Genomic DNA, 25,260 nt, shown 5'->3' on the forward strand with positions numbered 1-25,260 from the left:
CCCCCCCCCCTCCGTTTGTTGGTGTTTTTTTGGGGGGGTATTTTGGGGGAGGGGGGGCACCCTCTCGCCCCCCCCATCCCCCCCCCCGGCCCCGGGCACACGCCGCGCCGCCGCGGGCGCCGCGCCCCCGCCCCGCTCGGCGCCCCCCCCCCCCCCCGCGCCCGCCGCCGCCGCGCCGCCCCCTCCCGGCCCGCCGGCCGCGGCGCCCTCCCCGCCGCCGGGCCGCCCCCGCCCGCGCCCCCCCGCGCCTTACCTGTTGATTAACCGTCAGCAACAGCCCCGGCAGCCTGGAAGATGGTGGAGCCGCGGCGTGAGCCATGAACCGTCTCCTGCTGCCGGCGGAGTTGGCCGCGGATTATGTGGCGGTGGCCGGGAGCGGGGGGGGGTGGGGGGGGCGGGGGGCCGCGGCGCCGCTGCCTCCCCCCTCGGCCCCGCTCGGCGGGGAGGGGGCGACGGGCCCGCCGGCCGCCGGCGGGCGGTGCGGTGCGGGGGCGGGGGCGGGGGCGCGGCGGGGCGGGGGGCGCGGGCCGGGGCACGGCGCGGCGGCCCCGCCGGCGGCGAGGCGGCGGCCTGGGAGCGCGGGGCGGCCGGCGCGTTATCAGGACTGTTATCGCTTGTCAGGACCTCCGTCTCCCCGCATTACGTCAGTTTCAAGACACCAACACTATTAATATCAAAGGAGCCTTCGCGGAGGAAAGCGCCACCCCAGACGGAGCGCCCTTAAAGAGACAGTGCAAGGCGGCCCCGCCGCGCGGCCCGCGCCGCCCCCCGCCGCCCGCCTCCGCCCGCCGCCCGCCGCGACGCGACGCGACGCGGCCTCCGCCGCCGGGCCACGGCCGCGGGCGCGCGCGCGGGTCGGGCCGAGCCGGGCCGAGCCGAGCCGGGCCGCGCCGGGCCGGGCCGGCGGAGGCCGCGGAGGGGGCGCGTCGCCCCGCGGCCGCGGGGACTTGGGCTAAGTTGGTGCCGGAACGGCCGGCAGGCCACGGCCGCGCGCGGCCCGCGGGGGGGCTGCTCTGCCTTCTGCTGTCGTTTGGACCGGCCGCCGTCCCGCGGGATTAAAAAAGAAAGGCGGGGGGCCCGGGGGAGGGGGGGGGGGGGGGACGACGACACACACAGAAAAGGCGCGACCCACGCGCGGCGGTCGGTCGCTGCCTCCCTCGGGAGACCCGAGGTCCGCGCGGGGCAATACAGACCCGGTGTCACCTCTGTCGTCCCTTATCACACACACACACCCCCCCCGTTTCTGTGCGGGTGTCGAGGCGGAGGGACGGACCCTTCCCAGGGTTTGGGATGACCGTTCCCGCCTGCTCTGTGATCCCAATCGCAAGTCAGTCCCAAGCTGCTCCGAGAAAGCCCTGACAACTTTTCCTGCTTGTGCAGAACCTTTTCCATTCAAAACGCCGATTCCTCCCGTGCTACGAATTGCCAGAAGTCTGTATGTTAATGTAAAAACACTCTCCAAGGAGAAGCAGTACATAAAAGGTTCCTGTGAAAGGGTTTTAAAATCCCAAATATAGTAGGCGTTAAAAACTATGTAAACATTTGTTGGGCATTTGGACGCAATTGTTCTGCAGTTAGGTGACTTTATATGGCGTGATTTGCCTCCCATGCAAGTCGTTTTAAACTGATTTCACGTTGAAATGGATGCATTCTGCTCGCCTGCAACTACTGACACATTATTCGAGGGAGAAGCTGGAAAAGAGTTAAATCGTTACAGTGCGAGAGATGAAGCTGCTTCCCCCCCAAATGTTTGAAATGACATAACTTTTTCCTTACAATTTTATTCTCCACTACATGTTGAAATGTAAAGCGTAAAATCTTCAGAGATGCACGCTGACGCAAATGAAACCCTACTGTAGAACGTATGGCGTTTGCAGCCCTCTCTCCAAACTTCAACATTCTTCATACATGTTTAGTATAATCCACTGGCAGATTTGTAAAGTAATTGCTCATGTAAATCACCCAGAAACACATTTCCCCCTTAAGTTCTTTTGTAGGATTGTCTGATAAAGCGCTTTATGAATAGCAAAGCAATAATTCACATAGGAGAGGTGAACTTGTCATGTTGAAAATGGAAGGTAAAATATAGTTGCACGATGAGGCACACAGTAGGATCCCTGAGACAGGGAGAGGAGAACTGACAGATTATGTGTGGGACTCCCTCTATACCCATCAGCAGAAAATCAGTTCGGAGCAGCAGAGACGTTTATATATGGAATGTGAAGGAAAGTAATATCAGAATGTAAAGTTTGTAACAAAGTCTGCCTCGATACTTCAGAACTGGGGCCATGCTCCGTAGCACCTCACTAATACATGCACAGAGAACCTTTCCTGACGTCGTAAACCTTTACTTTTTCTCAAGCTGCAAATGCCATGGCTGAAACACGGTTGAAGAGACAAACCACTTTCGCAAATTTTAGCGAATGTGGAATTCTGAAAAGCAAGTATTTTTGTCCCGCTCGCATCAATTCGAACGTGTTCTTCTCCGCAATTTAGATTTTATTATCGTTACAGAGTATGTCAGCCCCGAGTGACTGTTCGCTTGGCAGATGTCTTGCATATGAAGGGTTAAAATCGGCAGGTATTTTGTCTGATGACTTGGCTAAGCATCTTACAAGCAGGGCTTGAGTGGAAAGTGCTTAACCAAGGGTTATTCCCCTTTGCTTCTCAGCTCTGGTAAGACTTACTAATGTCTTTTTATTTTAAACCAGGAAATGATGCCCCCCACACCTTAAATCCTGGCCAGTTCGTATGTGTGGCTGTAGCTTTCCCAGATTTCATTCACATTATGACAGACAAACCGTGAAGAAGATCGATAACAATGAAAGCGCAGGTTTCAACACATGTAAGCCTTGATAACAAACACACCTTTTTTCACCTGTAGAACAGTATGAGAGATGTATTTTTAAAAGACATAAGCCTCTTTGTGCACGTGCTTTTAAAATGAAACCGCAAGAGCCGTTCATAAGCAAAGATGAGAAGGACAAAATATGTCTTCATAGTTTCAAGTAGACTAATGTAATACTGTATCTCTCAGGAAAAGTTTGTTACCGTATCTTTATAAAAAATGCTTGCATGGTACATTCTGCATTTCAAGTTAAAATAAAGCAGATCAAGAAGACGTCAATATCAATCTCTTTACATTCACCACAAAAGAACTGTAGAGAACTTAATAAAGGCAAAAATATTTTCATAAACTTTTTTCAGGCAAATTATTTATTTATGAAATAATTTACAAAGAAAATTTTTACCTCATGGCTCAGATACATTGCATATGCTTATGATTGACACAATATGTTCAGGCTCAAAGGCCCGTATAGCCTTTTTTTTTTTTTTCCTTCTTTTTTTTTTTTTAATCCTAGCAGGAATATTTCAAAACAACCAACTAATTCATGAAGTCATACAGTAATTGTTTGACAGTTGTTTCTAATACAGAAAAATAAGTTATGTATATTGTTTTCATTCAAATATTTGTTGATTTGTTGTTAGAATCCTTTGACGTTGACATGCCACAAATTGCATTAGGAGAAATATTGGAGATTTATTTTCATTTATTATCTTCTGCTGTCAAACATTTGCAAAGCCACTTAAAGCAAGTTTGATTTCACTTTATTCGAAACTCATAGTCTGCATGATAGTAGGTTGTTGTTGAAATAACAAGTCCAGCTTTCTGTAATAGATAAGAGCTGAGGAAATTAAGGAAAAGCAGCAAAGAGAGAAGATGCAGAGAAAGTGCTGCTTTCACCGAGAGGCATGAACAAAGTAACTTCTAAATAATCCTCCTTTTTTTTTTTCACTCAGGCACATTCTCCATTGAGGGAGAATACAGAGGCCAGTCACAGTTGCTTCTTGAAGGAAAACAGTATAACAGTCATTGTTTATCAAGATGACATAACATGCCATTTATGCCTTTATTGTTTAATGCAGTTTCTCTTTTCTTGTAGTTTACTCAGCGTAGATACAAAGAGGGATTAACAGTTAAGCATAAGCATACTTGTTTTACAATTTCAGCCTTTTAGTGCATAACTTACTTACTTAAAGTACTAGAGCCTATAATCACAATGATTTTACCTGATGGAACATGCATTTCAGAAATATAATCCAACTGTTTACCCTAACACGTCATAAATTGCAATTCTTTACAAAAACCTCAGAGATTGACATCCATTGCTCTTAAATGCCTGCTGCTTTAGCACACATCATCAAGAAAGTATTTCTGTATTATTCTCCCTCCAGTTGGTAGTATATCACATGAATTCTAAAGACCATTTTCTTATACTGTCTTCAGTAATGAGCATTTTGAGGAGCATTTAGTTATGTGTCTGAGGCACTCCAGTGTGAGTTTCTTGGGAATATAAACACGGCAACTTGCAGGATTTCTGCAGACCCGCTTCTTTTCCTTGCACAACTTTTGTCACATGAAATCATCGGGAAACTTTTGTTCCCTTTCTTACACTCTGCACAGAGTCAAGTTTCTAAACTTCAAGTTGTGCGCCAAAGGCAAAAAACTACCACTGATTTTCAAAGAAACGGGACTGGGGACCCTAACGATGTGGTTGAAACTTCTCTGAAAAGAGATTATGCGTTGTGATAGACAGGGCAGCGCTGAGAACAGCCAATGAAACAGCATGCAACAGAAGAGCTAATACCATGGCATCATCCCAGATTCAGCAGATGTTTTCTAGGGGGATTGGATATCTGGTAATGGGAAATGGAACCTTTCTCTTCTATGTCACTGGTTTTAACACAGGCCAGTAGTGATGGAAAGTCAATAATATCTGATGCTTGTTTGGTAGCTTTCTCCACTGCATGGTAGAAAAATGTCCTGACCGTAGCGCACCATGGCTGGCCAGGACTCCCCAGCGCCCTGGCAGCACTGCTGGCAAAAGGGCCTTGCACAGAAATGCCTGGAGACCCTTTTCCCTGTGAGCGGTCTCCTGGGGAGGGATGAGGAACACCAACGGGGCATAGACTGCTCCTGCTAATGGCGTGTCTGCAGATAGTTAAATAACTCTGGCAGCCGCAAAAGATAATTTATCACTTTACACTATCATAAAATCTACTAGAAAATTAAAAACGCTAAAACACCAGACTCCCTGAAATCATTTACATGCAGGAATCCGCATAATTGTGTAGATTTTGATCTTAAAAATGCTATGTAAAAGGCATTCATCCAAAGCTCTGAAAAGCCTCACATGCACATACACATACATATGGAGGAGTATATAATGAGTGTCTCCCAACAAATATCAATAAAGGAGGTGGCAACGTTTCTTCCCACATTTCAACTGCAAGTTCAGCAAATCAAAACAACCTGAGCCCCCTGTCCTGTCATCGACCCCTGCCAGACAGAGCCACTACCTCTCCCTGCCTCAGTTCCATATTCATCTTCCCTCTGGCATTTCCAACATTTCTGGGGAGGTTAATCTGGATCGGTTCAAAGTCCATTGAAGTCAATGGAAAAAAAAAGCTGTAAATGAGTTTGGTAATCTTTATATTAGGTCCTATATACAAGTATTTTTCAGTCTTATTCCTAAGGCTCGTTGCTATGAAATTGCGGTGTTCTGGATATAACAGTATTAAAACTCACTACAGTATCTTCTAATATAAAGCAACAATTCTGTACAAGTGAGGTGTTTGGCTCAAAAGGAGTTTTCTTTCATTTGATTTCTTGTAAATAGGTTTTTCTTTTCCATTTATGACTTCTCACTGTGTTCAAATCTTTATTTTAATCTGACAGACTACAAGCAACATGTTTTTATTGCAGAAAAGATTTATTAACATAGATACTGATGCGAGGTCTCAGATTAAGTTTAGGAAAAGGAAATATCTTTCAAATATATAGAGATATATTTCACTTTGCAAAAAAGTGCACTTTCCATTCCAGTATGAACATCAAATGCATACCCACAATATGTGGCCCAGGAGGTGCAGTAATAGCTATCGGGAATCTCAGACACACAATGCATTGGTAAAATTACCAAGATGCTGTCACTATTTCCAATTACAAGTGGAAGGAAAGTCACACAATGAAGGTAAACTTGGCAATGTAACACATGGTCTTTAGTGGTCTCTATCAGTCTCCTGTGAGGCTCTTTCAAGCACACACGCAAGGACACACAGATAACTACCTTCAACAAAACTAATATATCTAACTTGCAAAACGTGCAATGCTTTGTGTGAGGATGGCCTTGACCTTAACCTGGCCTTACCCTCTGTATCATGAACCAGTCCACCCTGCAAAGACATGATCTGATGAACCACTGCGTGCCAGGAGTGATTACTGATAGGCAGAAATTTGCCTTGCATAAGCTCCTGAACTTGGACTGGGGAATTTTTAGGGGAAAAGGAAGAAAGGTCAGCATGTTCACAGGATCAGAGAATCACAGAATGGCTGAGGCTGGAAGGGACCTCTGGAGGTCATCTTGTCCAATCCCCCAGCTCAAGTTGCCCAGGACCCAGTTCCTCCATTTGGAGACTTCATATTTCTCCAGTAGTCTACACGACTGCTATAACTTGTTCCTGAACTGAGACAACTCAAAGGAGCTTTCTAATCTGAGTGAAAAGCACACCCTGACCCGCTTTCTGTCTGACCTCTGTATAGGAATAAATACACATCCACAACTCTGAAATTCAAATATGATACCTCTTTTAATGCTTAGTCTTTGGAAACAGGTAACCTAACAAGAATGCCACCTTGGTTAACACTAAGGCTTGTTGACACCAAGATTAATATAAACCGCGTCCTTTAGTTGTGAAATGGCAGTGCCACTGTCTTTGTTGAAAAACATGAAACAACTGTAGGCATCCTTTAAACTTATTCAAGAGCTTGCTTAATTTTCCTCAGTGGTTATCAGTCTTGAAAGAGGATTTTTTTGGAAATAGTCATTCCTTTAGGGAAGAGCACATCAACCTACACAAGTGGCAGCAGCCTTAGGTTGCTTGGTTCTGCTCTCTCACTTAGAAACCTCATTTCTGTTCATACCTCTCACTCTTCAGGAGCTGGATCACATGCACGTACACAAGGTTTTACTGAGCACAGTGTGAATCAGGCAAAAATAATGCTGATGGATCAGCATTCGTTTACACCTGGAATCTTGATGTGGTGAAGTGCAGATCATGACCCAGAAAACATGTGTGTCCTTGTCTACTTCAACGCCTGGACAAACTGATCCCACAGAGGACAAAAAAATAGTCTTTACACTTCTTTTTTCCCCCCTCCTTCTTGACTCCACTGCTTTCAGTTCCTTTCATTGCTCACATAAAACAGACAGTTACCTTATGACATACTACAATATTTATGTGTTAGACTTCTTATTTAAAAATGGCCAGAAATACCCTTAATAGGCTGGTGAAAAACCTGGACAGTTTTGGCAATTTTGCTGTATATATTTTTTTTCTCCTCCGTGTATGCATCAATGGAACAAAAAAACCTAAACCAAAACAAAAACAACAACTCAAACCAAGTAACTCATCCCTGACCAATCCCTTCCCCCTTAGTTGTTTAGCATTGCAAAATACACTGATATTATTGACATTAACATACACATTGAACTAAGGATCATTAGCTATTTTTAAACAAAGGAAATAAAGCTATGTACTACATCATGACTAACACATGAAAGACTCACTCATACAGTGACTTGTAAATAGAACATTTGTGATTAATAGCTTTATATTTGTGGAAAAGGGCATCTTTCTGAATGATTGTTGTGGAGGATATGGGCAGAAAGTAATCTGGACTATTTAGGAATCAAAGCAGTAAAAACAAATACAGCGAATTTGAAAGATATATCTAAGAAACGACTATGTGACCTTCATGAGCCCTTAGTCACAGAAGTCAGAATGGCTTGCACATAGGAAGCATCATCCCTGGAGGTAATTGTACTGGTGCCCTATTTCTCCTTGTCAGGAGCTAGAGACAGCCCAACTAGCAATCCAGAGATGCAGCGAGCCAGCCACACACTGTGATGCAAATTCAGTGCACTGAAAAATGAACTCCTATTTTTTGATGAATGCAGGTGATGCAACACACAGAGTGAATCCAGAGCAGCAATGGCGTGTGTGTTCCCAAGAGCAGGCATGGGGAAGAGAGAGTAACACCTTGGAAAGTGTAGAAAAAAAACACTTTTTGGAATTCTGCACGTCACTTTTTGATTTGACTTTCGCAGGCCTAGCTGAGGGTGTGAATCAAAAGAAGGGACCCAAGTATGAAAATGGAAGTGCCTGCCTGAAATAAGCTACAAAGGGTAGCTTTTAGGGAGATGTGTACACCTAGGCTGGTAATTATGACAAGCAGCCCAAGGAGGCTGTCAGGCAGAGGGAAGTAAACAAAAGGATGCACCAGAGAAAGTAGCACCTCTCCTACAGCAAACTTCAAGTATCATTCAGACTCTTGAAGAGGTGCATTTTAACACAATCTGTGTAAGGAGAAAGTCCTTTTTTCCTTTCCTCCGTAATGCCATTATTGGAGATATGCAAGCGTTAGAAGAAAAAAAGGCTACTTGGGAAGGGCTCATGCATAACAAATTTGTTTTCCCCCTTCCCCATCAACTGTAATTACAACCATTCAGACAAAGCTGGTTTTCCCAGTAGGACTGGCTGAAAACGCACTTCATTTACATGGCCTAATTGGGCTTTTTTGGCTAAGGTTATTCTGTACACTGACACTAGGACTAGGTACTTAACATTATTGTGGTATTGAAGTTAAGGATTTCATTACTTTGAAGTTAGAAAATTCAGAATGAAGGTGTCTCCTTTAACATTAGTGCTTCAGTAGTGTGTATATGCATAAGAATAATATTGGTAATTATATTGGCCCCAAACAGTTAAGAGTCTGCAAATTAAACAGGCAGTCATTTTATTTTCTTCTTTCTCTATGAAAGAAAAAAAAAGGAATTTAGATGTATATCCTATTACATGAAATGTTGGATAGGTAGTCCTGTGGCCTTCAGAAATCAGTACAGTGAGCAGATCAGCTGATTTGTAAAGATCTACTACAGAAGCAATTTAGGAAAAAAATCAGCTGTTTCTATATTCTGCTCTTTGCATTATGTAAGAGTTGGTTATTTTTATCTTTTATTATTTTGTTTGTAACTATCTTGTCTCACTCAGCAAGACACACAGTTCATGAATATGTATCTTATAACCTTTTCTAAGCCAAGTGCACAGGTTTAGTTTCAGGGTCTTCCATACTGTATGTGTCCTCTACAATCAGAGAGGTTTTGCACAGTCATCAGTGCAAACTCAAGCCATGTCTAGAAAGAAAATTTACATAAATATTTCACCAGGCCTTAGTGTAGACAAGGTTCCTGCAGCTGAACCTGTTTTTCAGCATATTTAATTGCCACAGTAATTAGAACATGAGGGCTCAAATCCACAAAGATATTTGGGTGCCTAATTCTCATTAATTTCAATTGAGAGATGGCACTTACGTCTCTTTATGGACGCAGAAGACACAGAAACCTCAAGAATCTTATCTGTTCTAAAACTCCCAGACAAATATTGCTATCAGCTTCTTCAGAGCAGCAGGAATTTTATTTTAATTCCTGATGAAGGTACGTCTTAAGCACAGGAAATTACATGATAACTATGGAGGCTGCATTCGTCTCTCACCTCCTTTCCACCCATCCAGGCCTTCCGAACTGCAGGAAGTTCCCAGATCACGGGGTGTTTTAGGAAGCTTGAAAAGCAAAACAAGATATTCTCGGGTGACCACCAGAAAATAAAGCTCTTTTATGGTCTGATAAAAAAACCTGAGGTTAATGGGAAGAGCATGGCTCTATACCCCTACCTAATCCTCAGACGTAAGCCCCTAAGACTGAAGTTTCTGTACCTGCATATGACTGTCCAAGTCTGGGCTGATGCCCAAAAGCCGGACCTGCCATGCGGTCCTCCTCCTGGCCACACATCCATATCCCTTTGCTTGTGCTGGGCCAAAATTCATGCAACTGCACTGTAAGCCATAAAAGGGAACTGATCCAGTAGAAAATGACCTTTTTTATCTCTTTCATTAATTGCCAGTTCAAAAATATGGTATCTGGGGCAAGGAAAGGGGTGGGACTTCCTTTTTTTGATAGGGACTTTGTCACGAAAACAACAGCCAACCTTTGGAGGCATTTCTCCAGAGTCACCTGTGTGGGCAATGGAGAGAGTGATGACTACCATTAACTGCCCTTTGAAGGAGTTTCTCTCTCTTCATCCCTAACTACTGAAGAAGCTCAGCCTCTTAGTTTAAGCAACTGGGAATGTTATTTATGTGATATGTTTACACACCCAGAGTTACATGATTAATCACGATCTCCCCACCTTTCTGCTTTAAAAGTTCAGTTTGAGCTTTGCCTTGATATGCCATGTAACTGTAATGATACTTGCTAAACAAATGTTAAAAATAGGGAAAGTATATCTCACAAAGATAGAGCTTAAAGCCAGAAGAAACCATTACGAGCTCTGGTTTGCCTTTCTGCATAATTCTGGCTACAGAACGCTCAATACTGGCTGTGCCAGGGCTGTAACTGCAGTGTGAAGATAGTATATCTTTCTAAAGATGTCTGTCTTGATTTAAAGACTTCCAATGATGAAGGATTGACTGCACTCCTAGGTAAGTTGTTCCAGTGTTTAATTACCATCATTCTTAAAAATGTCCCTAACATGATTTAGTGTAACTTCAACTTCCAGTTCTACTTTGTTTTTATTTTATTTTATTTTATTGATCTGATTTAGCCAAATGAGACCCTCTCTTCCATGTGTGGACTTACAGACCATAGTTTCATCACCAAGTAACCTTCTTTCCCATAAAGCAAGCAGATGAAGTTTCCTTCCTCTCTCATCCTGGATAATTTTAGTTACTTCTTCTAAGTCTTCATTATTCATTTAAATACTTTTTGAAGTACAGACACTACAACTAGTCAAAGGTTAGAGTTATTCTGCTAGTTTTCAAACTTCAGTGCTTATCTATACTTCATAAGTATTTGACATTCACACATCACTAATATAAACATAAAATATCTGTCCAAGCAAGTGCCCAGGGCTGTTTTTTATTAAATTTAGACATATTTGTCGATCAACAATTAATGTTTCAAAATCACTTCTCACTCTTTGTAGAAAAATGATTTGTTCCTTGGGTTTTTCTTTTCTTTTTTTTTCTTGAAGCAATAAGAAGCTTTCTGTGATTTGTTTTCTTTGATTTATGTGTCAAAATTGGAAGGAAATCTTTAAAGACTTTGAAAATTATTGAAATAAGCACAGCATACTTCATCCTCAGACGTCTCATGGCAGAAGTCACTCTAGTCTAATTTACTAGAGCTCCTAAAAATAAAGGATTTCCATTCTAATGGTAAGAAATAATCAGTCATTAGTTGTAGTTTCTGTCGTAAGCCTGGGCAGCAATGTCACTAAATAGTACAGAGTGATTTTTTTTTACTGGCTATTATTACTTGGGCTTTAACAAGAAGATCCTAGGAAGGATTCTGCCTGCTGAGACACCAAGTTATAATCTTTCAAATGAAGCCAAGCTAATAACTATTCCCAGGGCAAGGCAAATCTGCAGGCACTAACTAGGTTAGTGGCTATTACAGTCTACTTTTAATCCTGAATATGATAGATAGGCAGGTGGGAGTGGGACAGAGGGGAATATTTGAACAGCAGAAGAAACGGTTCCTCTAACATGATAACAGACTTGTGACAGCATCTTGAACATCTTTGTTCTCATTCAAGCCAAAGCGAGTTGAAGTAATTTATCCCTCTGAAGGAGCCAAAGGTAAGGCTTGCACAGCTTTTCTCACCATGAGAGCTTCTAAGCCAGGACACCTGCATCAAGCAGGCTCGCAGCGGGAAATCTAAGCGAGGAAGAAATGAGGAGTTGGCCCGTGCGTCCCGTCGCTGCAGCGGGAGCAGGTCTGCAGCTGCCTGGGGCACTCCCGGGGAACCGCGTGTGGCATCGCGGGGCAGTGCCCGTTTGGTGGAGATGGAGCTTACTCCTCTCGCACGTGGATGTGAGGTGCTTCACAGACGGAGTCCCCATTTGGGCACCGGTGTCAGCAGATTGCCACCCCTTCCTGTGCTGGTGGCCGGCCTTCGTGGCGTCCCCGCTCCGCTCGAGGTCCAACACAGGTGACCAAGGTGCTGGGAGGACAGACAGCTTCCCAGCCCATCCCTGTGGCTCACAGACCAGTTCCTCGTAGGCTTCTGACATCTGACTGCCAAAAGAAACGTGCCACAGTGTGAAACTTCAGCTGTGGGTGGCACAAAACCCACAAACAGGTCACTGTGCCACCAGGCTTCATTCCAGGCCTCTGCCATCTCTACGGCAGCTGTAACCAGTCAGCCTCAGACCTACGCTCAACAAAAGGGGCTTGGGTGGTGCTGACTGAATGCATGTCTCTAGTTCCTTGTGGTTTTCCAGGCAGTATAGTAGTTACTTTTGCTCAAGGCACTGGAGATTCAAGGTATTTGGCATCTCAGTCCTTATTGAGGACAAGGTTGGGCTGATGGCTGGGCATTGAAGAGCCACGCACGGGTGTCTGCCGTGGAGCACACCAGCCCAAAAGGCGTTCATGTACGCAGATGATGGAGGAGGATTGAAAACACAACGGACAAAATGGACAGCACTTCCAGTGGACGGATACAGACGTCTGATCAGTGAAGAGGGTGCCATGCTGCCACAGTAGTGCATTCAGTGGCACGTTCATTCCCATGCTTTTCTGCTTTTCTTTGTCTGGGCAGATATCTTAAGAAGCTTAAAAAAATGGAATTGTTTAAGTGTCAAATATAAAATGTGACTTATTTTAAACAATGTGTGTGTTTCAACCAGCTCTTTGACATTAAAAAGGCAAAAAGCATATTTTGTCTCACAACCTGCTTAGAGCAGAACAAAAAGCTAAGTTACAACTCCTTGCAAACAATGAAGGCAATAAATACAGTAAATTACTGTTTTATGTGAGACAATATACTAATGTTAACTGAAGCAATGGAATTAGAAAACAAACTCCCTCTGGGAACAATTCTCACACCCCTGTTTTAGAAGGAAGCAGAGTTTACTCGTAAATAATTTAATGCATTTACTCCTGCTAGACTGGACTGACAGGTCTTCCATATACTGAAGCTTTGCTTCTCTGATAATTGCAAACTTTTTGAACTGAGAAAGCTGTCAACTAACAAGGTCTGCACAGTCACTGTAGGACTATCGAGGAACATATAGATGTGCTGTATAACATAGTATTACTGAATTTTGCTGTCATGCAGGTCACCATTTAGTAATAATAATATTCCTTCAGACCTGCTTCTGTTTATAAGTATGTAAATAATCTCCCATTCAAAGTCATATAACAATCCCTTAGCAACTGTAACAGTTGCTTACATGGACAAGCAATACAAAGGAAAAGACACATTATTAGCTGGGGTTTTTTTAATGCAGTTTAGCAACTAGAAGAAAAAAGGAGACAAAGCAGCTGAGTCTGTAAGCACAGCGTGATAACCTCTGCTGCACAGAAGTACAAAAGAACCAGAAGAACAGAAGCAAGAACTGCATAAATCGTGTTCCCTGTTACCTGCCTCAGAAAGCTGCCTCACAAAATACTGGACTTTGCTCTTATATTTGTTTATACTTCCTCTTCATGTTTAATTTTCATGCCACGTTTTTACCTGCTTTATCCACAGTGTTGATGCATGTCTTATCTCAACTCACAGAAATAGATTGGATTCAGAGTTCGTCAAACCTTCTGTTTTCGGCACTTAGAATACAGAGCTATCATATCAATGGCTTCTAACCCCCTTCTTTTTGACTTCTTAACCTTCCTCTGTTAACCACACAAATGCATCTTCATATGCATGCTATGTGCCATCTAGCCCTAACTTCAACCTTCATTGTGGCTTTCCTTCTCACAGATGACTCTCAGGCCAAATTTCCTAAGAGCCAAGCAGAAGAGAACTTGGAAACTGGTTGCTTGACACAGAGATGAACAGTAGGAATTTTGGCACTGATTTTTCCCAGAGATTATTATTCACAGTTGCTTATTCCCTGAATGGTCAGGGCCGATCCTGGAGACCATAGGCACAGATCTGTCAGCATTTCAGAGCCTCCTCTGAAGCTAATTTGTAGCTGTGCAAGACTGCTATTTAGACTGGTCACTAAGTAGCTGCGAGCCTCCCTCCAACCTCAGGAGACGAGACCATTAGGAGCGTTGTGAAATAGCTGAGTAACCATAGCGCAGGGGGAGGCCAGCGTTCCCGACACAGCTCTAACACTTATCCTTCCTGCGGAGCTCCCCAAACCACTCCCACCGGTGCAGGAGTTACCACTCTCCCTTTGCTGCAACCCGGCGAGCTGGAGGAAGATCTGATGCTGCTGCCGTTGCCGCTGCAACCCTCCCACAAATTCCAGCAGGGAAAGACAGTGAAAATTATCTGGGAATGAGCTGAATCAGCTTCTTTTGTGTCGGCGCCTTGGCCGCACCCGCTGTGTGGCCAGTTCCACCCAGCACTCATCAGCCTCTGAGTCGGAATTGGGGAAGGCTTGTGTGTTTGTGGACTTCCCTCCGTGCCGGGAGGGCGATAACCTGGGTCTGCGATTGAAAGGGCTAAATTTAGGTCTCTGCCTTGGGTTCCTCGCAGGCAAAGATCGGATCTCACCGGCTCCATGGGATACCGGAATGGGTTTGTAAAGGCCTTCCCAAGGCCTCACAGTTGTGAGGTGCTGATTCTGCCCTGTTCAGGAGGTACGGGAAACTGGCCAGCGGCTGTTAGCACAGGAGGGCCTGGGCTTGCAAATTCCTTGGTCAGTGGTCATGTGCCACATTCTTCTGAAGACTGGGAGAAAAGCACAAACCTCAACACAGTCATCTCGGGATCTGCCTCTGCAAAGAAAAACAGCAGCCCAGCAGCTGGTGGCCCCCGCCTCTTAGACTTACAAATTACCGATGCATGAATGTGCTCCAGAACCGTTTTACGACCACAATCCTAAAAGTTCTGGGGCACGCGCACCTGAGACTAATCACGGCGTCTTAAAACATTTTCAAGTATGAAGAGTGAAGGGTTGATAAATTGCTTTTGGACGCTCCTCTCGAGTGTATGACGCCAGCTCAGCAGCTATCACCATTTTCAAGTTGCAATATCTTTATCTCTGGTGCCCCACCCTAACAGGATTTGCACACAGGCTTTCAGAGGGGAGGAACAGATATCTGCACTCAGGAGCGCTCGGGATAGTAAGGGCCATACAGCATCCAACGTCAAAGAAAAGAGCAACAGCACGTTGAATAACTGGTTTGTTGTGTATGCTTCACATAGGTTAATTTAAGTGTATCATCACACTCCTATTGTATTCTTGTTTCCTAGAAATGTCCTGGAACCGGCACGTTTATGGTGTCCTGCTGATATGAACATTCCTACATTTGTCGAATACAGTACATTGCTGCCAGTAATGTTTTAGCTTGTGTCTGATTTAACTGAATAGTCAAACTTGAACTGGATAAACAATTGGTTAGACTTACTCTAATTTTTGTTCTTTTAAATCTTTTAGGGTTTGGGGGTTTTTTTTGGTACAATCTAGAAGATACAAGGACTTGCTACAGAGACAAGAATGAGACACTGTGAGATCTTTCATCTCACAAAAAGAAATAGCTGATCAGGGTTTCACAGAGGAGCACTGTGATGTGCCTGTCTGATATACGTGACCCTGTGTTAAAGAGACTTTTGAAAGGGATCCTGCTGCTGTTTACTGGGTATCAAATTATGTACATGTGCTTATTAAGAGAATAACATGTGAGTTTGCCTATAATCATTGTAGTTAATATTATCATACCTCAAAGAGTAAATGTAAACATTTCTCAATACATTTTCAATGTGTTTACTCTGTTTATGTGAATAAACTTCCTGTATAATTATGGGCATTTTCATCCTGGGACAACACAAGGGCTTAAATTTACAGATAAGCTTAGTCTCATCTGTTCTACTGAACTACTGGAAGTTCAGCCAGTACATTTTTTTCATATGTGGGAAAGAAAAACATTTTAAATGTGAAAAAGCGATCATGCAACTACAAGACGTAGCAATCAGGGCTTGAAACTCAGAAACAATAGAGGCAGACACTAAAAATTTAAAAAGACTTGACTTGATTTTAAACCTTTAGCTCTACCCAGCCTCTTAAGGACTGGGAAAGTCCTTCTGATATATGCCTGAATCATGCCTATATTAGAGTGTTTTAATTATTACATCTCAGAGTTGTTACAAGAACACAAATATTCTCTATTGCCATTTTCATGAGCCAGAGTCACAAAAGCAGAAATCACCTATATGTGTTAAACCTGGAAATATTCAAATTTCTGCATCTAGGGTAAAATATTCTTAGAATTTAAGAACATTAAATAAGTGATTATCTAATGTACAACAGCAACATGGGCTTAAGTATTTTTTCTCATTTAATTCTTGCTTCATCTCCAACAGCTGTGGTTTAGTAAAGCGTCCAACCCCGATAAAAGTAATTCCTGTGATAGAAGCTATACCACAACACTTGGCACTTTGTTCTAATGTTAAAAACGTGTTCCCTATTTCTCATGGAATTTGTTTAGCCTCTCCTTCCAGCCATTAGATCGTGTTATGTCTGCTAGACTGAGGAACCCTTTATTATCAAATTTTGCTCCCATCTGTATATATATATTTCTATCAAATCAGACCCTTTATGTTCTCCCATGTATCTTAATACTCTAGGAACCCTGAGTTCTTCTCTCCACTAAATCATGAGCAGCAGAACTGGACACGGTAATTCCAGTGCAGTGGTAATTTAACCTTGGCAAACAAAGATTTCCAAAATGGCTTTTTGACTACAACATCGCTGTCCCAACTCATATTAAGCTGACTATCCAGCTCAACCATCTAAGACTTTTTCAGACCATGACCTCAATTCTTTATGGATTACTTTCCTTGTTCTTGTGTTCACAACATTGCATTTTCCCATCCTGAAACATTTTGGTTCACCACAACTAGCTTACTAGGTCATTCTGTACCAATGGCCTGTCTTCTGTGTTATTTATCTTCCTTCCAATCTTTGCACTATCTAAAATGTATAACTTTTATATCTCACCCAAGAAATTTCTAAAAGTAGTATAAGCAGCAGGCCAAGATAACTGATGGTTGCAAAGACTCAGTAAAATCAGAGTTGCCTGATTTGTTAGTACAGTATTAGTTTTATTTTAGTCTTCTCTTTTTTTCCCTTTGTTCCCTAGCCAGCTCTTTAAAGGTTATTACATACATGTTATTTGGACTTGCTGATTTTAAAATGCCTAATTCTAGTAGCTCTGTTTATCATCATTCTTCATCACTCTTAAAGTAAAAAGTATTCCATTAATATATAATACTATCACATATTTTTCCTTCAAACGTAAACCATACACACTTATTTAGCACTTTTGCTCTTTCTTCATTGGTCAAATTTTGTTAGTAATCAAGCAACACTGTCATTTTGATTCTGTTTGCCCTCAATACTCCTAACACATTCTTTTTGTTACCTTTTAACTGCACTGACCCATTTTCTTACCGAGTTCTTTTGCTCTCCACCTCAAATTTGTATACTTCCTAACTCATTTACTGTCACTGCTGTCATCTTTCTATTTCTTTGTATAAGCAGATAGACAGCTTTAGATACATACATGCTGGAAAAAATTGAGGAGTATTTTATATTATTATAAACTTTACAGAAGATTAAATTGCCCTTTAAGCCAGACTGTTTTTCTAATCCTCTAGACTTCCCTTTTGACTTGGAGAGTGGTGGAACCACTAGTAGATTCAACCAGTAGAACAGCTTCTGGAATAGTAGATCAACTTCTACTGCTTCTTCTGAATTATTGTTTGTATTCTTATGTTTACTTCCACCCCCACCCCACCTTCACACACAGAGGTTTGTTTGCCATGTAGAAGCACACACGGCAGCAGGGAGAAGTACTAATGAAACAGAGGTATGATACAGAACATATAATTAGATGTGAATTTGTACTGTAGTATGGCAGCAAAAGAGTGTAACTGACGGAAGTATCAACTATGCAAGGGGACGTATAGTGTAAGATTATTTCCCTATAGGTCTGGTCTGACCACAGACAAATTATTATATTCAGTCTTGGGCACCTTCTTAGTAATTTAGAAGGAATTCAGAGAAGAATGACAAAAGCGATTACATGCTGATCAAATAAGACTGAGGCTATGGACACGTGAAAAGAGCTCAAGGCTTGAGCCTGGAGCAAGTTGTACCATTACATCTCCATACAAAGAAGCTGAGTGTGATTATATGTATACAACACAATCTAAATGCATAACTCTGGACTATATATCTACAGAGAGTTACATTTAAAAATTTATGTTAAAAGAATGTTCAGGTTGCAAAATCAAGCATTCAAGTGGTAGGAAATGCCTGCGCAATTTTAATTCAGTCCCTTTGTGAATATTCATGATGATACAGCCTGTAGCTGTGTGATCCATCAACAATGTATTTTTCCATACTCACATCCTGGCTCATGTTTACCTCCTCTTGTCTGATCCCTGTTTTGGTCTTCTGCTTGCCACAGCTCCTGCCCTCCCCTATCTCTTATCCTCTCCCCCATACTCTGCCTGAGACTTCTGTTTGACCATAATCCTTGCTCCTGAAGCCTCTCTTTTTGCTTGTACCTCTTCTTTCTTCTACTCTTCTCTTAGCACTTCCCACCTTCTTCATCTCTCCACATTAGTCAGGTCATTCTTCTTAACCTCCTACAAACATCTTAGCGAAGGGAATGCTGAGAACACAAAAAAGCCCAATTTCCTACTCTCATGCATGATATTCAGGCCCACAAAGGCATGAACAGCTGGGACAAAAATGACAAAGGCTTTTTCTACGCTTCCAGCCCTCTTAAAGTAAGCTCAGTCACTCAAGGGGAGGTACAGTTGTGTCAAAGCTATGCTGTTGTTGAGCTTGCTGAATTAAGGTAGAAATTTTGAAGAATGTAATCAGCATAACAAGTGTCTGTTAAACCTGTGTAAGTTAAGTAGTGGATTTTTTTTTCCCCTGGAATTGCATAGTTTGACGGAGATGTCATGGGATGGCAAAAAGCATAGGCCTAGTGCTAGGGGTCATCTGCCCAGAAACCAGAAGTCAAGTGTGTGCTGCAAGGCATGTGTCTATTACAGCTCCTCAAGAGAAAGGAATGTATTTTTTTCTCTCTTGTGGTAGATTTTCTCCCCTTAATCGCAGCCTCAGAGAAGGCTGACTTGTGCTGTTCAATACTCCCCAAAGAAATAAGCTCAACACATTCATGTAGAGAGTAAAAATTCTGTCCAAATGATCAAAGTTCAACTTAGCAGCATGAAGCAAGACTTTGTAACAGGAGGTGATGGGCAGCCATAACTGTAGATGGGTCTAACAGCCCTACCTATACCACTGAGAGAAAAACTGGCGACACAGTGGCTTAGGGGAAAACATAACACCCTACAAATATCTGGCAGGTAAAATGGAAAGGATGGACAGAAATTATTTAGGATTCCCTGAGTGGAAGTTATAGCATGAAACAGTGCTATGAAATAAGCTCATATGGGAACTAATGCAAACCCTTTACATTTTTCTCTGAGCAAAAATATGAAGTGTAGCACAGGGAATCATCTTGCACTGAGGAGGAGTTGGGCTGGATGATCTATTAGAACTTTTCCATCTCTTTCTTCTGTAATTAATGGTAGAGACTTTACCAGCAACCAAAAAGAAAAAAAAAAAAGACAGAAGTTCCCTCACCCTGTCCATGCAGGCCCTCTCGGTCTCATTAGGTGGACTCTCTGCTCTCCTTATGTATCAGAAAAGAGAACGTATCAAGAAGATGAAGAAACATCTTCAGCTGATAAAAGAATTGCAGACCCTAATGGTGTAGCTGGCAGCAAAAGGCGGCCAAGCTTCTTCCTGTAACTAAGGAAGGAACATTTAATGGAAATTCACATACGATAAGATTAAAAAAAAATCAAGACAATACCTTTACTGCTGTGTAATTTATGCAGTCACTTGAGAGGAAAAAAAAAAAAGGATTCCAACTGTATTTTAATGGCTGCATTAGAAATGGACAGGATTATAGTTTACAGCCTTTATACTGCTTCTACACCTTGTAGAGAAATATATTATATAAGTTTTCAGTTATAATTTAAGGATTTAACTTCTAATCTAATCTTCTAGGTGAAAGAGCCTTTAGTTCTCCACACCTACATTCTTTTGAATGGGTGAGGACAGCATGAAAAGTATCTCCTAAAAATTAATAACATGTAGTCTGCTCAATTTTTCCATCTCACTCTTTCCTCCCTTCCCAGTTCTCTGAGACCCTTATTTTATGAAGTTAAATAGCCTTAGAGTGAAACAACTTACACATTCTTAAAGGAAATTGTTTCCTGATAGAAGGTTCTTCGATACCAGCTGCTTCAAGTGGAGACAAATTCCTTTGGGGGATTAAATACATTTCTAAATAATACCTGACGTAACTCTTACAAAAGACTATACTCAATCATATGTGGCCAGCCTTCCTGTTCTGGTAAGATACATGATAAAACTTCTTATGACCCAGAGCCAGAAGACATTTAAAGCCTCTGTCAGAGACCTGGTGGATAGGGAGACTCTGAGAGTAGTTTATGGCAGAGAGATGCCAACTGTTTCCCAAGTGGCCCAGGACTGGAATAACTGGCTCCAGCGTGGGGTCCAAAGGTGGTTTGCTGGTGTCGGTCACGGCTCACTTCCTTCCACAGAAGGGACTCGGGTTACTTAGGAGGCCCCATGGTGGGAAAGCCACTATGAAGAAAGCCAGAAAGTCCCTGCTGGAGTCATACTCGAATGTGTGAAAACTGTAGTGGGAGGTGCTGATTTCCTCTCTCTGGTGACCAGCGATAGGACACGAGGAAACAGAATGAAGCTGCATCAGGGGAAGTTCAGACTGGACATTGGGAAAAGGTTCTTCACTGAGAGGGTGGTCGGTCACTGGAACAGGCTCCCCAGGGAAGTGGTCATGGCACTAAGCCTGTCAGAGTTCAAGGAGCGTCTGGACGACACTCTTAGACATATGGTTTAGTTTTTCGGTAGTCCTGCAAGTAGCAGGGAGTTAAACTCAATCTTATGGGTCCCTTCCAATTTGAGATATTCTATGATTGATTCTATGTATGTACATTGGGCATCACAGGTTGGGTAGACGTCTACAAGACAATAATAGTAATCTACTATTACAGAAGAATAGGAGTTATATTTACAAATTTTATTGTTTGAGATGTTTAGAACTACCACAGACAGAAAAATAGTAATTATGAAATGATAAATAATCTTGTTCTGACTTAGAGATGGGCAGAATAGCTCTATGGGTTAACAGACTTTTTTCCCCACTTCTTAGCAACTTTCAGCCTCAGTAGTGGCCATAGTGGTGGGACCCAATGGTATTTCTCAGTTTTGTGTCATGCAACATACCACTTTGAACTGTTCTGTGTATCACCAGTGGCAAATGTGGCATTGGATTGTTCCTGTCTGAGTTCAGATCATGTCCAGATTTACTGCTGAACAAATGAACCTTTGACAATTTTGGCTTGAAAGTCTCTACTGTCTCAAATTCCATGTTATTCTGTTTTCTCTAATTTATGACCTTTCTTTTGTCTATTATTTAAATATGCAGCTATACATAATAAAACTTTTCAATACATATTTTACTTGTAACTGCTTCCCTGTTTGCCAGAAGTATTTCTTAAATCCACCTTCTTCCACAAAGTCTCTCATCTCTGATCTATATAAAAAGTGCACATCATGTTAATTCAGATTTATTAAAAACCCAAACCTGCTCAGCTCTGAGATTAACACATATTCAGATCACCATATGTATAGTCTGTATTTAAGGTCTGTCTGTCACAGAAGTTGCATATTCAGAAACTGTGTGTTCCTGTTATCTTCTACATTGAGCTAAATAAATGTGATCCTAAAATAATTATAGTTGCAAAAGCTTGAATCCTGAAGCTCACACAGTATCTTCATTGAGGCAAAAGCGAATGATATAAGAGGAGTTTTGAAAGAATAAATTAGAACACTGACTAGAAAATGATGCCTTTATATTTGCTTCCTCTGGGAATCAAGGACACACGAGTAAAAATCCAGGGGGCAGTTCCAGGGGAAGAATTGTTTCTCTTTGTGGAAGGAACAGGTTTGTCTTATGTATGAGGAGAGAAAGCTTGTAGCTCCCTACTCCACTGACACTTTACAACTGCAGGTGGCTGGTATTCCCCATCCCCAGCACCGCCACTCTGCAGGGTCTGGATCAGCTGACATTGGCCAACAGCCCTTGGATGCTCGTAATGTCTGTGTGTGTTGATAAATACCATAAGTGTGCAGAGACAGGACCAAGGTGCTTTTGCAGGGGAAAATTCCCTGAAAATCATTATAGATAAGAGGGGTGGGAATGGATGGAGAGCTGGTGTGTTTCTGGTTCCAGTCACTGCTTCTGTGGGATTAAGCACTGAAACTCCTAGCGGTCCCCCCACTTCTTAAAAGTCATCCCAGCTGAAACTGAGTCTTTTCAAGGTGTTGTGATTGGCACCAGGATCTGAAGAGGTGGACGGGAAAGTGGTCAGGACTCTGCTCTCGGCTGTTTGAGGCAGGATTTCTCGGTATGTGGCCAGATAATAGTAGCTGTATTAGTACACCAGGAGAAAAGTAGACCTGCTACATAATGCAATCTTTTTATATCAACAAATAAATCATAATACAAAGACAGCAAGCCCCAAAGGTCTTTTATTCAGGTGTTGTAAGTTTTTTTAAAAAAAAAAAAAAGTAATTTATCTCAGGTAGACTCTGTTTAAAGAAAACGTTCTTGGAAGACAACTCAGCAAGCATATTTAACATTAATGGGATTGGGAAGAATAATTTATGTACATTAGAAAAAAGGAAGCCCAAAAAATCGTAAGTACTGAACACAAGCCAATTCAAAATTATTTAGGATGTTGTACAAGTTACAACAGTACATTCCGTGACTTGTAGCCTAATATCAAATATCACGAGGAGTCTTTTACAAAATTAAAGACCAGACACTGCTCAGCATGTTAGATCTATGATGAATATGAATCAGTTCCACTCTCTCTTCAGCCCTGACCACCATTCCCATGCCAGTTGACTGAAGTTAAACTATACAAATTAAATGCAAAAAGAATGCAGTCAATAGTATGCATTCAAAAACGTAACTTCAGAAATGAATATGAGATCGCTTCTCTTCCCAATCTCAGTCCCTCACTATTTCTACTCTGCCAGGTATCATGTCGTATTATGTCTTTTCTCAGGCCACAAGACAGTAGACTTATACTTTATTTATCTGTCAGAGATAGGCACATCCATAGTCTAAAATTCAAACTAAGGCTAAATTTGGATTCCAGTCCTATTGCAGAATGCCGCTTTCCTCAATAAATAGTGTAGTTGGCAATAAGACAGCTTCTTCATATTTTTTTTTTCCCTTGGAGAAAGTCGCTGTTTCAAGGTGCATTAGAGTATTAGACTCTGGTCTTAAAATGATAAATAAAAAAATGCTGAAACTGGCAAAGTTCAAACTGACACTTTTATAACAGTGAGAGTAATCATCCTGTGAATCAGATTTCCAAGGGATGTGGTAAATTTTCCATAATTAGGGATCTCAAAGTCAAGACTGGATATCTTATTAAGAGGAATATTCCAATTCTATTTTAAATCCTTAAGCCTAATGCAGGAATAAGCTGGCTAGAGCTGTATGGTCTAACTTATGCAGGAAAGCAGATATCATAGTGATTTTGTGTAAACTTAACATCTATGAAAAATATTAGTAATGATAAAAATAATACCATTATAGCTATTTAAGTAGTTAAAGTTAGACACCAGAGTCCAGAGGCTATTATTTAAGCACTTGCTTTTCTAAGGATACTAACAGTCAGCTAGCTTTTGAGGGACTCTGTGGACAATATCCTATAGCAAACAGAAATCAAAAAAGGGAGTTATTCTACATCAATCTCTGAAAAAAACCAAAGAGAAAATAAATCAAACAAAACTGATGAATGCAAGGGAATTCCAAGCTCCAAATGCTGAGGAGGCATTTGTGAGCAAAGGAAAATAAAATCAACTTCAATTTCAGGAAAGTAGTGGGGATCCTTTTTTTATTACAATTTAGTTTTTCTTTGGAGATTGTAATTCACTAGAAAATCCACTTGGCACTTTTTTCATCGCTGCCATTTAGAAAATGATATTATCTTAATGAAGATGATCTACTATGAGATGAAGGCAGTAAAAGTTTTAGAACAAACTATTTTACTGAAGATAAAGTAGGAAGTAGCAGTCCTTGGAGATCTAGATGGGGAGCTTTGGGGCAGAAATTTCAAAAAGGCAGTCATTGTTGGCCCAGTGTTGTTCTCTCTGAAACCAGTGGAAAAAACTGACTGCTTTTTTTGAAATAATGTTTTTTTAATGGAAGCAAGGCTAGGCCAGGGAGAAGTGTTTATGGTAATTAAACCTTTTGTGTCAACTACCCAAAAACCTTTCAAGTTTAATGGTGCAGTAGTAGACAACTGTCATAATTCCCAAAGCTTTTCTTTGTGATAATTATTATAAATGCCTACCCTTGCCTTCAGTGAAGAGGAATTTTCTTCTTCCTTAGCTCATATGTTCGCTTTGAATCAGGGAAAATAAGCCTAGCCAGATAGTCTAAAGAAGCATAGGGCATCACATTCCGCGTTCATTTAGTAGCACAGAAAATATTTTAAACTAAAAATACTGAAGGGAGCACTTTAACATACAATTTGGCATCCCTATTACTCTTTTCACAAACCTTTAAAATTTCAGATAGAGGCATTATTACTTGAACCCTCTCAGAAATTAATTTCCATTGTGATACATGCTGTTTAATCACTTAACCGATGTCGACCTGTCATAACACTGTGCCTCATAGCTACAGCCAAGTGAAACATCCCTCAGACATGGCTACCTGGGCTGCGCAAAGGACCAGGGCTCACATGCCATGTGCTGCTTCAGGTATCTGACCTCACTAGAGGATCTCTGCACAGCAATGCTTTGTACATCTTTGGTCTTCTTACAATACCAGTGCATTAAAAAAAAGCATGCACTAGGAGGAAAGTACTGTTCTTATTCCCTTTTTACAAGCAAAGAGATGATAATAATTTGCAGAAGTGCTCATAGCTATTATTATTTATTATTTGCACTGTGATAGCATCTATGAACAGAGTCTGTGGCAGAGCTGGAAACAGAATCTAGCTCTTGTGAGCACCAGTCAAGTG

At 41.9% G+C, this 25,260-nt stretch overlaps 2 protein-coding genes across 4 annotated transcripts in view; both read right to left on the reverse strand.

Moving 5' to 3' along the window:
- TRPS1 (transcriptional repressor GATA binding 1) overlaps positions 1-403 on the reverse strand; it is a 223,056-nt gene extending 222,653 nt beyond the window's left edge. The window contains exon 1 of one of the 3 annotated variants that reach the window (XM_069779938.1): positions 254-403. The gene's annotated coding sequence lies outside the window, so the exon portion shown is untranslated. The remainder of the gene's footprint in view (positions 1-253) is intronic. The other 2 variants (XM_069779929.1, XM_069779939.1) reach the window with 2 other exon arrangements.
- The window catches only part of EIF3H (eukaryotic translation initiation factor 3 subunit H), a 532,299-nt gene that overhangs the window by 41,002 nt on the left and 466,037 nt on the right, over positions 1-25,260 (reverse strand). The gene's annotated exons all lie outside the window — the stretch shown is intronic.

The sequence above is a fragment of the Haliaeetus albicilla genome, chromosome 3, assembly GCF_947461875.1.
Source record: "Haliaeetus albicilla chromosome 3, bHalAlb1.1, whole genome shotgun sequence".
NCBI lineage: Eukaryota > Metazoa > Chordata > Aves > Accipitriformes > Accipitridae > Haliaeetus > Haliaeetus albicilla.